Source organism: Lygodium microphyllum, chromosome 24 (genome assembly GCF_053477565.2).
Source record: "Lygodium microphyllum isolate KBCC chromosome 24, Lygodium_microphyllum_v1.1.10, whole genome shotgun sequence".
Taxonomy (NCBI): Eukaryota; Viridiplantae; Streptophyta; class Polypodiopsida; order Schizaeales; family Lygodiaceae; genus Lygodium; species Lygodium microphyllum.
Window position 1 is genome coordinate 81,319,922 of NC_141158.1, and position 13,740 is coordinate 81,333,661.

The 13,740-nt window shown below is 43.7% G+C and overlaps 1 protein-coding gene across 1 annotated transcript in view; it reads left to right on the forward strand.

The window, feature by feature from the left end:
• Positions 1 to 13,740, forward strand: part of LOC148015292 (carbon-nitrogen hydrolase family protein) — a 99,677-nt gene that overhangs the window by 57,539 nt on the left and 28,398 nt on the right. The window lies entirely within an intron of this gene.

Below are 13,740 nucleotides of genomic sequence, written 5' to 3' on the forward strand. Positions count from 1 at the left end.
TGTTGAGAGAGGGCAACAACGGTAAATGATTTTTTTTCTTTAGTTCTTCACGAAGAAAGTTTGAATTTTCTCTCTCCTCGGCATTCTCTCTCTTCTCCGAGTCTTTCTATAGCCTTGCTTTGAAGATTATAGCATTGAGATCACCAAAGGCTAAGAAATTTTAGATTTCTCTGTTGTAAATCCTAATCTGCAAACAGAAATAAGGGTTTAGTGGCAGCTTCAGAAAGTGTGTCGGAAATTGGAAGCTCTAAGACTTGGATTCAACACGGTTGAAGCTGGTTTTGAGTCGAATTCAAGTGGAGGGACCAACAAATCAATGAATTTGGGAAATTTTCCATCTCCATCAAAGTGGGTGAAGGCCAATTGATTGCTCGAATCAAGGGGCAAATCGGATTGAAGACTTGCTGGTCATTTTGGACAGCATGGGGAGTTGGAATACTGAAAAGGATTGGGAGAATCCCATTGTACATCAACTTCTTCTTCAATTAACTTAAAGAAATACCAAAAGGAGTACCAGTTTTGGGGCCAACAGGGTGTCCATTGTCGAAGATTGTAAGTTAATTTGCATTTCTTAGTTTTGTAATAAATGTTGCTCCTGTAACTAGGTTCTAATCATGTAATTACCACCGATCCACGGAAGGAAGATTGATATCTTGGTTCCGTTGCCGGGATACCACTCAATCCCTTGATTTGGTGGGTGTGAGACACTTGATTGCAAGCCAAAGCTTTGTTCTAGGTGTTGATTTTTACTCTCAGCTCAGAAATTACAGAAATATGTCTTCATACAGTGAGATGGACTCAAGCATAGTGATGATGTCTCTCAATATGAACATTCACATGGGAATGAAGGAAATGCATTGCTTCACCTTGGACAAGGCTTAGAGCATGAACAACAAGCTGAAAATGTTGCTGTTGGGCAAGATGCACGGCCTTCAGTGTATAAGGAGGTTGATGACCAGCAAAGTGAAGGGGAATTTGATGATTAGTTTAAGAATCGGATGAGGACATCAACAAATCTCTTTGCTGAATTGGCGAAGGATCCTAAATTTACCCAATTTTTGGATGCTCTGAAGAAGGATAGCAAAGGCAAGAAGAAGAAGACGTCTTCTACACCTGTGGGACAGTAAGGTGTATCGAAGATAATGCCAAACCCTACATTTGAAGCTCCCAAAGTTGGTAATGAAACAAAATAGTTGGTACCTACGGGGCAAGGAATGTAAATGAAAGGCCACCATGAAAGTGATAATCCAATGGATTTTGGATAACGAGGCATACACACTATGATGGGCAGCCAAGATATTTTGGTGGAAGTACGATTTTTCATGCTATGGTTGGACAGGGATCGTACACGGGAATGTATGGCACAAATCCCTATGGTATACAACAACCAATGTATGGTGTGCAAGGCCCAATGTATTCGGGTATGACTGGAAATATGCAATACCCTGTGTATGGTAGCATTGGTTTGATGCTTGGGGTACAAAGTAGCATGTTTGGTATTGCATTTGCACCCTTGAATGCTTATGGGGCTCAAGGAATGAATGTTGGTTATGCAAATGCTCCATTTGGTGCTAGTTTTGATGTAAATTTAGCAAATGCACCCTTTTTGCAGCAGTGAGTGTATGACAACTTGACACCCAAAGGGGTAGTACGAGACTATGATGAGGGTGGAAAAGCTGTGAAGTTTGAGTCCTTTAGTTGTGCACAAGATAGGCTAAAAGCTTTGACTTTCATTTAGCCATTTGATGCAACGTATTCAGGGAGGTACTTCACTAAGTCCTTGAAGATTCGAAAGGTAGTCACTTTCTCGGAAGGGAATGCATTACAGTGGTGGTCCACTCTTTTGACACAAGGTAGAGCACTGTTAACGTGGGTACAATTCAAGCAAATGTTTGCATCGAATTGGTTAACAAGTACCTTTGAGGTGGACATCATGACAGCTTGGAATAAGCTGGATGCTAAGGAATGTAAGGATTTGGAGCAATATAATAACGAGTTTTGGGATGCATTGCTGCCTACTACTTCTTATCGCCCCATACCCCTAGAGAAAAACATGTTTGTGGGCTACCCAAAGGAATCAAGGATTTTTGCATTAAATCCACCGTGTTTAGCATGTCTTAGCTCATAGAGATTGCTGCTACAGCCGATGCTTCGCTGCGTGGGAAGGATTCGGACTGTAAGGATTTGGAGCAATATAATAACGAGTTTTGGGATGCATTGCTGCCTACTACTTCTTATCGCCCCATACCCCTTTAGAAAAACATGTTTGTGGGCTACCCAAAGGAATCAAGGATTTTTGCATTAAATCCACCGTGTTTAGCATGTCTTAGCTCATAGAGATTGCTGCTACAGCCGATGGTTCGCTGCGTGGGAAGGATTCGGACTTCCAAGAGAGTGGGGAGAAGTCGAATAAATAGTCCTTAAGGTTGAGAAAAGAGGTAGATCTGAAAATCAGCCTGAAAAGAGGCCAAAACAACAAAGAAAGGGCTCAAAAACATTGGCACAACGTATTGAATTGATGACTGTGAATAAATTTTTATTTGTGAACAAGAGAGTCACATTGCAAGGACTTGTCCCAAAAGGTAGCAAGCTGAAAAATTAGGAAATCAGGGAGATTCTAAAGGAAAGAAGCCCAAAACATCAGTGGGATTGGTACCTGATGTTGTCAATGATCAGTTTTATGGTGATGCTACTGAGTTGTGCTAGAGCATGGGGCAAAATTAGGGATCAGTATGCATTGGTTTTCTTTGATAATGGTGCATGAGTTAACTTTATCTCTGTCGACATGGCGGTGTATCTAGGCATCAGAGAGGATGAGATGGGACCCATGGGGGAAGTTTGAATGGTATGTAAAGGCCATGCAGAGCTTGTCACATGGCTTATTGGGAAGCTTCAATTGCATGGTGACTCTAGATGTGGGTCCCAAAGGAGGTGATCGAATGGTGTGTGGTTCTAATGCCGAAAAGGTATAGGGTGGCCCTCTAGGTAGCGACATGTTGGTAAACTGTGTGGTGGTAAATTGTGTGGCCACTTGGGAGATGGGAGAGTAGGGCGGGGCTTGAGACATGTGAGTGGGATAGCCTTGTGTATAGGTACCCATGGAGGCTTGGTTTGGTGGATAAAACCACACCACTGGTGCACCTCCACCACATGGTTGTGCCAAAGTAGAGGATCTAAAGGGAATGGAGGTGCCTATATTTGAAGATCCGCTTGGTGTGGTTGGATAGGTGGAATGGTGAATGATGATTTGAAAAATAGTGTAAATGTAGATGTGGATGCAACGGAAGGTTGAGGATGAGTTTGAGACTATCTTCCCTATAAAGTTCTTCATTTTAGATGTCGATTTTTTTGATCAAGGCTAGGTTTCTTCAGAGAGTACCTAGCTCTAATACCACATAAAGAAATACTCAAGCATCAAAGTTAACACAAGTATATGATGAAAGACAAAGTGATAATTAGAACATAGAGGTGAAGAGTAACTGACAATGAACATAGAAGGATGAATAATGAATCAATACAAAGCTCAATGTAGTGAACACACTATTGTAAAGTGAATACAAAACCTCAAACTCTCGTGTCTTTGAAGGATTGGGGAAGAGAGATGAGCTAAAGAGAGTGTCATACTTTGAACAGATCTCAAAACACAACAGGCAGCCTTTGGAAGATGGCCCGGAGGGATAGTAGGTGTAGAATGATGCAGGCAGCAGAAGTATGCTGAAATTGCAGCCTGCTGCCAACTCTATAGTTTATGACAATTAGAGAATTGTTGAGGTTAGTTGCGGAACACACGAGTAATCAAAGACTGGGGTAACGATCTTAGATTCCTAGGTAACAGGTTGGAGGCGGAGTAAGAGTTGAGGTTGCCTAACTATGGTAAACGCAGTGTACGTAGGTGTTAGGGATGGTAGGTAGAAGTTTGGTGATGGTTGGATGCACCAAGAGTTGAGGTATCCACCAATGAAGGGGTGTAGACAGCAGTTGATGATGGTGCCAACTGATGGAGAAATCTGCAAAATAAGGATGAAGGCTGAGTAGTGGGCAGCCTTCTATTTCTCAATGTGTGGATTCTCCCAAATTAGGGTTTGGCTTATGGGACACAAATATTCTCTAGGAAAGTTTGGTAATTTAATGAAAAGTTTAGTAATAACATTTTTGGGGCTGTGAAGCATTGTGGATCTATTGGCAAGTATTGCAGATGGTACCATGTGAAAGAGTATCTTTGAGCCTAGAGGGAGAAGCAGATGGATCCAAGTCGTCCTTGTTTCAGCTCTCAAGACATCGGCCCTAATGAATTAATTCAGCTTGGGTTGGCTGAGGAGTGTAGGACTATCTAGGCTATAGTCAAAGGGTGGGACCTAGTTGGCCCATGTAAGCTCATCCAAGTTGCCATCTATGTGAGTACTAATATTCCCTCACACTTGCCTTTGCTAGCCGTTTGGAGGAAGTCAATGCCAATCTATGATATCTATGGTGTGGGAGTTCCCATATCTTGTGTAAGAAAGTCACTATTCTAAAGAGTGCCTCCACAACCATGGGTGTCCCCTAACTATGCTGTGATGATAGGGTGTGAAGTGGAGGGTATACTCCTAATCATGTGTGATATTATCATCGTCAATGGCCTCTCTAGGTGGTTGAGCCATGGCAATGGTCTCTCTCATAGGTTCCACTCCATCTGCTCCAAGTGTAAATTGATACATATGTTGGGTCACCCCTGTTGTTGGAGTGCTGAATACCATGAGTTCTTCCAAGCTTCACCGTGAGATCGCTATCTCTGCAAATATGTAGTGCATCCAAGTGACACTACAAGCCCTCAGTTGAGTTTGAAATGAGTACAATATCATTGACATATAATAATGTTGGTATTAACAATGCAGCTAGGCTAGCTCTAGCTTCCCCCTCCCCCTTCCCGTCCCCTTCCTTGTCAATGTAATTGGACACCTTGACTGTGTATAGTCCAAATATGAAAGTGGGCATTGCTGTTTTACTCCTATGGTGCTGTCAATGCTTTGAGATATTCCCCTAGGTGTGCGCATACGACCTCTTACTCTCTTGTAGGATGCATAAATGGCCCATTGCATGCCCTCTGGCACTCCAATCTCTTGCAGTCTCTACATGAAACATATGAGAGAGAGAGAGAGAGAGAGAGAGAGAGAGAGAGAGATTAATCTTGGTGCTTGTTAAAGAGTGTGAGAGCTTGATGAAAAATATTGAAATTTGAGTACATAAGTATTAAATCTTATGCAAGCATTAAAAATGTGTACCTGCAAGATGGCTTGTCTAAAATGGTGGAAGATGGAACACCCCCATCTATGGGATGCAAGAAGCACATACTAAGCGAACAAGACACAAGGATGATCATGGCTTTGCATTTCTTTCGGTGATACCATTTGTCGGCGAGGATGGAGCATCCATATGTTGTCTACGCGGCTCGGATAGGGTCGAGGGCTTTATCGATCCTCTTCTCTTTATCAATCTTCTTCATCCTCATGTTGTTGTAAGAGATGTCGGTCCATCCCTCATGCGGATCCATATTTGTGATTGCTCTAATGATATTCTTCCATTGCCCTTGGTTGAAGACATTGAATGCGAGAGTGCAATAGAAGTGCATGCAATCTGAATGGATGTAAGTCATTGGCTTTCTCTAAAAAAGGCAATCATCCCTCTCATGCTATTGGGGGCTTTGGAGAGAGTGGATTGCCTCTCTAGTTGTGCATGAGCCTTGATGCTTTGCCTTTTGCAACTTGTGGAGCTAGAAATGGACGACCATTTGATGCGAACAATGGTGGAGGTGTCAATGGAAGATAGGCCAATGTTGGAGGTTCATCATGGGCGGAGATCAGTGCTAATATATTGCCTCCTCTACTAGATCCCCATCTCATCTTGTTGAGAATCTCATCTCTGATGTTTTGGGGGATCTCTTTCAATGGAGCAACTTGCCCCCCATCTTTGAAAGGTGTTGGAGAAGCCAAGTCATGCCAATTGTGTAGGACTTGCCACGATATTTGCATGTCCAATGGTGTGAGTTGGAATTCTTTGTGTCCTCCACATGGATGGCATGCAAGCCAAACACCTCATGCTTCTTGCGGATCATGGAGAGGGAGGATTTTGGGGGGGGAGAGAGAGAGAGAGAGAGAGAGAGAGAGAGAGAGAGAGAGAGAGAGAGAGAGAGAGAGAGAGAGAGAGAGAGAGAGAGAGAGAGAGAGAGAGAGAGAGAGAGAGAGAGAGAGAGAGAGAGAGAGAGAGAGAGAGAGAGAGAGAGAGAGAGAGAGAGAGAGAGAGAGAGAGAGAGATGGCGTTGCGGACCTACCCTGACTCCGTTGCTGCATCGACCTGACGCTTGGTCTGCTGGCCGTGTCTGGTGCTGCCTCCCCTGTGACCTAGCAACTTCCTGTGAAGACAAGTAGACTTGTGGGCCAGAAGTTTTGCCCACTGTCTGAGGTTGTGTTTGCTCCATCTCGTTGGCCTGACACCTTGATGTCTTGCCCCAGGCAGTCCCGCCCTGACACCTTGCTGTGCTATCTTGCCCCAACACTCTACTCTGCACTGGCCATCGCTGCGCCAATCTTCCTATGCCCATCTGCCATAGGAGCTCGCATGTGTTCCTGTGACTGTTAACAGGCTTGAAGGCCGTCTTACTTGCGGATCGTGGCTCTGCATCTATCCTGCACAAGGATGACAGTAGACTATTGATCTGTACCTATTTGTAAATACGCAGAGAGAGAGAGAGAGCGCTCTGCAAATAGCTTCAGATCTCTTGTTAAAGTGGTGATACAACATGGCTGGTCTGGACATGGCCTTTATTGACCAAACGGTGGCAACCCTTGGCTCGGATTTTGAGACCGAGGAACCAGAGGATATGGTTCCTTGCACAAAGGAGATGCCACCTGGTCCTGACTTCCAACGTGTGGGCAAACGCACCAAGCATACTTCGGAAGATACAATGGATCATCAGGAACGTTCTTATGCTCAGGTTGCTTCTGATTCTGTGGATTCTCAGGATGTTGACTGGGAGCATTTGTTGGAGTTCGCCAATACTTTGCTTGGTGATTATGTTCAACATAATCATGAAGGGTTTTCTGACTCTGAAACTGAAGATGTTCTGGAAGCCACTGTGGATCCTAAAGATGTTTTGCACTCATTCTCAGTGTTTTATGAACGTGTTGTTATACTCTTCTTCAGTGGTAGGATCCCACTGCTTTCCTATATTCGCGAGTGGCTGCAAAGTCTACTACAAGGGAAGTGTGTTGAGGAGATTTTTGTTGGGCCCCGAGGTTTTTATGAGGTGCTGTTGAAATCCGAGAAGTATCGTGCCGATCTGCTGACTAAACTGCCATTGTTCTTTGATCGCCGTTTGGTCCATGTTGTGCCATGGCGCCCAATGGCAGTTTTTCAGCGCTTGCTTCAACGCAAATGCCCGGTGTGGGTTAAAGTGGAAAACTGTCCGGCTGTCTATTGGCCACTGTAAAAGGATGCCATGGCCGTTGTGGGCACTGTTTTGGTTCCCCTGAGCCTAAGGGCCACGAATCGTAACCATTTGTGTATTTTATGGGACATTGCTTGGAAAAGGCCTGCTTGGTTACGTCTTAATTGCTCTGGCATGCATCCTTTGCACTTTCGTTTAAAATGGGGTAACTTTGCAAGGCATTGTTTTTCGTGTGGAAAATTGGGGCATTTTATGGCCGAATGTCCAACGAAGCAACTGACTTCAGATGCTGAGCATGTTTTGCCTCCCATGGAAGAAATGGTGCTTGATGCTCCGTCGGTTTGATGTTGGCATGGTGGATACTGTGCCTAATGCTTCACAAGATTCCTTGCATACTTATATGCGCAGGAAAGACATGTTGTCTTCAGAGCACACTACTCATGCTATGGTTTCTTCTGCTCCTCACAATCAGCCCACTAGGAAAGTATATACGGATGGTCCGAAGGGCCCACCTGCTAAGTTGGCTTTTGATGCTAGAGGTAATGTGATTACCCCATGGGATCGTTGTTATCCCCGTTCCATCCCCAAGACAGTGGATACACCATCTACCTCTAAATCTGGCCGTCAGAACTCTTTTGCTGTGTTAGCTGATTTTTTGGATGAGGGAGTCCTTGACATTCTAGTAGAAAAGGTTAAATCGAGGCAAGCTTTGCCTCGTTCCTAATTTTCTTTTTTGAATACACATGAAGATAGCTACGTGGAATGTGCGAGGCATTTGTTCTCGCAATAAGCAACATGCCATGTGGAGTTTATTGCATGAGAATCAGTGGGATGTCTTGTGTGCTGTTGAGCACAAGAGTCACGGTGAAGCAGGAAAAGTTGTGGATTGCCATGGGTTTCGCTTGTTTTATGCAAGGACACATGCCATGCATTATTCTGGTGTGCTTATGATTGTACATGAGAAATATCAGCCTGTTCTTATTAAAAATGATGTACATGGTCGTTTTGTGGTGATTGAAGTTTTATTTGAAGGAGAGATGTTATGGTTACTTGGGCTCTATGCTCCAAATGACCCGTTATCCCGCCGGGATCTTTGGAATACTTTGCAGACCTCCTTGTCACTTGGCAGACGGGGTTTTTTGATGGGGGATTTTAATATGTGTATTAATGCTTCACAATCCACATCAAAGCATTCGGTGATGGACGCTTCGGAAAGCCGTGTGTGGAATGCGTTTGCTCTTACCGTACTTAAGCAAGATCTCTGGTCATGGCTACACCCTTCTTCTACAGGGTTTACTTTTCATTCTGCGCAGTATACAACTACATGGTCGTGGTTGGACCGCATGTACATCATGCAGGATGATGCTTTTCTTCCTGAGATGCTGGAAATGAAAGTGTTGCAACAATTTGCCTTGTCGGATCATTTTCCTCTACAGCTTGAGATGCTTGTACAACCCATTGCACCTTTTAAGCAGTTTCTGGATAGACTCCCGTTGCGTTTCAACTTGTCTTATTTGAAGCATTCAATCTTTCAGGGTTATATGCAGCAATTGATTGATAGATTTTTATTGGACTTCTTCTCTGAGGGCAATGCTTCTTTTGAACGATTGCTCTCTAATGTGCAGCGGGTTATTTTGCAGTATGGGATCCATCATGCCTCTCTTTGTCGGCGGCGTCGACAAGCAGCGGAGGAATTACTGGCTTTGGTTCGTTCTCTACTGGTGGAGGCTCCAGATGATGTATTTCTGACTGCCATTGGCTATGCGTTTGGCTGATCTTATTAAAGAGTTTCAGTTGAAATCTTATCAGCAGGCCAAATTGCAAAATTTTACTGAGAATATGCAAGATAGTGCTTGTTAGACTCATAAGTTCTTTCGAGCTCTCCATGCATCTCCTACTCGAGAGAATATGACTAGACTCCAGGATGCAGAAGGTCAAATGGTCATTGATCCTCAGACTATTGTGAATATGTGTAGGAATTATTTTCTAGACCTTCTTGGTTCTACTCCTTCACCTTTTGACCAAATTACTCATGCTCGCTCAATTTTCTATGATTTGGTCCACAATCAGGTTCCACATGACATGCAAATTACTTTGGAGATAGATATTCGTGAGGTGGAGGTTATGGATGTTTTGTTACACTTGCCCAAGGATAAAAGTCCCGGTTGGGATGGTCTCACCAATGAATTCTTTGAGATTTTTGCTACCCGACTGGTGAAACCATTGATGGCTATGTTTCAGCAGGTTTGGGAAACGGGGTTCATGCCTTCCTCATGAAAAGGACTTGTCAAACTGCTTCCAAAAGTTTCTTCACCGTCTATGTTGAAACATTGGTGATGACTAATTTCTTTGATGGGTTCTATGTATAAAATCTTTTCCAAAGTGATGGCGAATCGGCTCCATAAGCATCTTCTTGCCATTGTGCATCCTCTTCAATATGGTTTCATTAAGGGCCGAAACATTTTGCATAATGTCTTAGATGTGCAAATGGCTATTGACTATGCAAGGCACTCTAATCAGGAGGTGGTATTGATTCAATTGGACCTGGAAAAGGCTTTTGATTATTTAGACTGGCCTTTCATTGCAGAACTAATGTCAACTATGGGCTTTGGTACTCGGATGTCTCGTTTGATCTACTCCATTAGTGCTGCGGCTTCTTTGCGAGTTATGCTGAATGGTAGTGTTACCGAGCCATTTGTCCTTGCACGCTCTGTGAGAGACAGGGTTGCCCTTTTGAGTCCTCTCTTTTTTGCCCTTGTGACTCATCTGGTTCTTTCGATGTTATCTCATATGGCAACTTCTACTCAGTTGGCTGGATTGTCTCTTCCTTTTGGACAGCACTTCATCAGTCAATCCTTGGCTGATGACAGCTTTATGATTTTGCGTGCGGACAAGGATAATCTTCACAAAGCATTAGATGTTTGGACTCTCTTTGGTCATGCTTCTGGTCTTCATATCAATGCTTTGAAATCAGCCATTCTCAGTTGCACGGAGTCAGATTTGTAGTCATTGGACTGGTAGGGAATGGTTGTTCCCCGTGGTTCCATTGTCAGGCATCTTGGGTACCCTTTGGGTGTTGATGTTCGGCCAAAGCAACTACTAGAGTGGATTTCACAGAAACTAGCAGCTAAGTTTCTGTATTGGAAGTCACAGGCTTGGCCCTTCCATGTTCGCCTCAAAGTGGCTCAGACAATTATGTTGCCAATGCTCACATATTTCTTGCCATTGCTGCCTTGGACTACTACTATATTGAATGCTCTTACTCAGTACATTCGTTTCATGTTATGGAAGAAGGACTTCTTGTGTGCAGGCATTTCATGGATTTCTTGGTCGCATGCATGTACCCCCAAACGCATGGGTGGTGGGGCTATTTTCGATGCCGAAACTCATATGCTGGCACTTAGTTGGTCTCTTTTTCATGCCATGTGCTTGGATCATCACCCGTGGGTCTTTATAGTCCGTTATTTTCTTGAGGATCATGGGCTTGTGCATGGTAATACCCAAATTCAGAGCTCCTGGTGGCATGTTCTTAATGCAGACTCTCGGTTTTCTAGTCCTTCATCATCCTTGCTTGCTCATTTGGTATGTTCCTGGAAATTGGTTCTCCAGAAGGCTCAGAGGCATTCAGCGGAGGACCGCTTAGCTACTAACTCTTTTCAATTGGAATTGTTGGCAGCCTCACGATTACTTTCTTGGGAAGGCAAACATGAGCTCGGACCAAAATTTAACTGCATGGCACGTTTGGGCTTGACTTCAGTTGCAGATGCCACCCTTGCTAGTCGCAATGTGTTGATATCGTTTCGTACAGCCAGGAGGCTTTTCAGGATTCCTCGTGGATATCGTGATTTATGGGGACAGCTTTTGATGGTGCTCCAGAGCAGACAACCCTTTCCTGCCCTTGCTTCGGATCGTCCCTGGCAGGGCTGGAACCTTGCAGGCCGGCTGAATTTGGAAAAGGCCTCAAGTAATCAGGTGTATCATCTTCTGATTAAAGATCATCAATGGCTGGTTACTAAAGCTAATACTGTATGGGGATTGCGTAAATCTCAGTCATGGTGGAAGGTAACTGTGATGGAGGGTTGGTTGAACAAGACACCTTTCAAATGCAAGGTCTTTCTTTGGAGGGTGATGATTGGTGGTGTTTCTCTTGCTTCAGCCCTTTCCAAGCGTCGAATCTCCAACGGCAATTGTTTCTTTTGCACCACCAGTGTGGAATTGGCCCATCATCGTTTTATTTCTTGCCCTCTCGCTAAGAAAATCTGGTCACTCTTGTCAGCGGTTTGGCGAACAGTGGTTGGTTTCTCGATAAGCCCTTTTGATTGGGTTTTTGTGCGGCCCAAATACCCCACACCGGTACAGTCGCATATGAAGATCTTGTTTCACTTTCTTAGATACTGGGGCTGTTGGCACAATTGGACCATTCGGAATGCTTTTCTTTTTGATTCAGCCTCTAATGTTCAGGGACATATTGCTAGGCTTAAAGGTCTCTTGCATTGGTAGATAGATCTCATTCGGCACTCTGACTTACTCCCTCGGGAGGACTTACTTCCTTGGCATATGGCAATTTCCTCTGCGTCTTTGCCATGACTTTTGTAACTCTTTTGTCGTTTAGTACTTTATAAATATAACATCCATTACGATTTAAAAGAGAGAGAGAGAGAGAGAGAGAGAGAGAGAGAGAGAGAGAGAGCGAGAGAGTGTGTGTGTGTGATGGGCGACTTGTCGCCCTACTTGCCTTTGGCTTGTCACCCTACCCTGTCCCCTATCTTGTCCTACTTGGCCCCAAGCCTGATGCCTTGACACCTTGCCCTTTTGGGCCCCCATGACAATGAACCCATCACAATGTTCATTGCCCTGCCTTGGGCCTCTCTTGCCGCAGCGTGGGCTTGTCTTGTGATAGGTTTGTTGATGCCACCCGCCGCCCCCCCCTTGCTCATGCCCCATGCTCTTCTACCATTGGTGTTTAGTGCACTGCTACTGACAAGACCCTTTCTTTATGGCAGTCTTGAATATGGAATACACGAATTTGCCCGCTAGAGTGGAGGGTCTGAACATGGATATCGGAGAAGACACAATGGAAGAAGATATGTTGCCCTGCAATAACGAGATGGCTTCGTTCCCCCTGGATGTTTAGCCTTTTGTCAAATGCAGCAAGCATGATGAATTTACTGCTGCTCCTAACTTTTTCTTAAGAGGTAGAGGAAGCTCAATGGGATCTGCCTAGCGACAGGCTGCCCCTACTTGCAGCCAAGGTATTATTAAGAGTTTTTGGCATACCTATATATGCCGTATAGAGAATGCAGATGGTTGTGGAGCAGCTCGTTTTGGTAATCTGGTGGCAACCCAAAGAGGCAGTACATGTAGAGCAACACCTACCAGTCATCCAGGGCCTTCATTTTGTTAAGAAGGTCCTTGAACTCTTGTGAATATGTGTCCAAGGTCTTCTTCCCCATATCCACTTCAAACAACTTGTGTATAGAAGTAAAGGAAATTGGAAATATTTTTGCCATCAAACTTCATCTTGGCAATCACTTCTTGTAGAGTCTTGTGACAATCTCTTCATGTTTAATCAACTCATAAGTCCTCCATGAATCTTTGATATATGTTATTCTAAAATAACAATTTCATCTTCAATTGCTTCTCTCACATCTTATAGACTCTCAAGTAGGCCTTTCACATTGGGTTCCTGGAGGGTTGGAAAAGTCTAGGCCTAAATCTAGTGGGGATCAAGAAAAAGAGAAGATAAATAGAAGAAAGAAACTTTGGAAATAAGAACACAAAATATCATGTAGAACTCAAGCAACAAACAATTGCAAACTTATATTACTTTGAAAGACTTTATAGAAATGTATAATTTCTCTTAGGTTGAGAAATTTGTGTCTAAGGCAATTGAAATTGGTCATCCATTTGGCCAACCATGATTCATTGTTTGTCATGTCACATTCCTTTTTCAGCAAGTTGCCAATGCATTTCCTTTAACTAGGTGACTTGACTAGACATGACGATAGACTGCTCACTTTTGACGCCTCTTCAATATGGCTTGTTAATGTTTGCAAATGTAAACTTCTTTCTTTGATCGAACAGCAGTGGCATCCTTTACGTTGGCATGGTGAAATTCTTCCTTCTGATTAGATTGTTAGGCACTTGGGATATACTTTTTGGTGGGGCATCTCCCTCAAATAGATGAGTGGTTGGGCTATGCAAGAGCTTTGTGTTAAGTGCGATTATTGGAAGCTATGTACATAGCTTTCTTCCTTTATTTATTTGGAAAAATTGGATGTTTGATCTTTTATATGTATGGTTGTTGAAATTTTCTG